The sequence below is a fragment of the Camarhynchus parvulus genome, chromosome 2, assembly GCF_901933205.1.
Source record: "Camarhynchus parvulus chromosome 2, STF_HiC, whole genome shotgun sequence".
NCBI lineage: Eukaryota > Metazoa > Chordata > Aves > Passeriformes > Thraupidae > Camarhynchus > Camarhynchus parvulus.
This window is the reverse complement of record NC_044572.1, coordinates 139,822,535-139,824,024: the sequence shown is the minus strand read 5'-3', so window position 1 is coordinate 139,824,024 and position 1,490 is coordinate 139,822,535.

Genomic DNA, 1,490 nt, shown 5'->3' with positions numbered 1-1,490 from the left:
TAATGGAATAAATGTCTCCTTACTGAGTGTGTGTGGTTTTAAGAGGTGGTGTGGAAACCAGGAATCGTGTCTGTATGAAAATGTCACAAACCAGACCTTCTCAAATATCATTTTCCCTGTTACACAAAACGGAATTTCACCAATTCCTCAGATGCACTGGATTTGGAGAACTGGCCTGGCTGAGCAGCCAGTGTGAGGTCAGCTTCAATGTGAGTCAGTTCAGCTGCTGCTGCTGAGCTGTTCTGCCGTGTCAGCCGCCCAGGGACGTTCACGTGATTTCTCTCATTAGGGCAGATGCTTTTTATTGTGGCATTTTAAATATTCAGGGTGGGAAGAGCAGGGGTGAGTAGGAACCACCTCCTTACTGAAGTCCCTGTCAGTTGGACAGGCTGCTGTAACACGTGCCTTTTCCTGAGATGAGCAAAGAGCTGCTGTTGAGCTCTGTCCTTCTCCCGGGAGCCCAAGGTGCCGTCAGCCACAGGCGCTCCCTGCCGGAGGCAGTGCCACTGTCTCGCTTTGCTGTGATCCATCACACCTCTGTTCCAGCTGTTGAGCTGCAACTGGAGGAACTCGAGCCTGAGATTTTCCTGCAGGACCTGGCATTGTGCTTACACATGTATCCCCAGCAAAGAAAAGGGTGTTTAAAGTGAGAGAGTAGTTCCTGTGCTGTAGCTAACGTTAATCTGAAAATTACATTTCCAGCTGAAGTAGTGACCTAAGCACAGGACCAGAGATGATGAGCACGAGTTGTCACCACAGCTTGATATTTGGCCAAATAGTTTTACTTGTTTGGGTACAAAAGAATGTTTTTTCAAGAATCCATCAGCTAATGAGGGAGTTAAAAGGAGCGCCAGATTATGCATGCAGTCACCTTTTTCTAAAGGTTTTTTTTTGTTGTTTACAATGTTATCAGCAATTCCAAAATGCTGCAATTCAGTAGATACTTTCACAAGAGATCACCGGCCTTGTGAGTTGTTTCCCCTTTCCAAGCCCCTTCTTCCCAGCATCTTTCAGCTTACATTTGTTTTCACAATACTATCAACTACTATTTTTGCAAATTTAAGATACCAAACCACTTAGGGTACTGCCTTTTTTCCTTTGTGTGCCAGAAAGTCCCCTCTCTAAATTGTTCCCTGTGGGCTTGGTGTTGCTTTGAAATGCTGCTGGTGAAGGTCCCTAGTATCAGATAGATGGTGGTTTCTAACATTTTTGGTGGTTAAATGACTTGCTGCACTTCAAATACTCTAAAATGAAATATTTGAATATATGTTTCTACTGCTATTATTGGAACTACTAGCATTGTGACTAATTTCTCCCCCATGTGTGTTTCTTTACAGGTTCAGTGCTGAGCTGATCTTCATTACCTTAAAATATTTGGTAGAAGAAAGAAGAGATGGAAAAAGGGAATGAAAGTGTGTGTCACACCTAGTTGATCTGTGTCTTTGGGTGAAAATAAAGGTCAGTGCTGGCAGTAATTCTCCTCTTAGTGA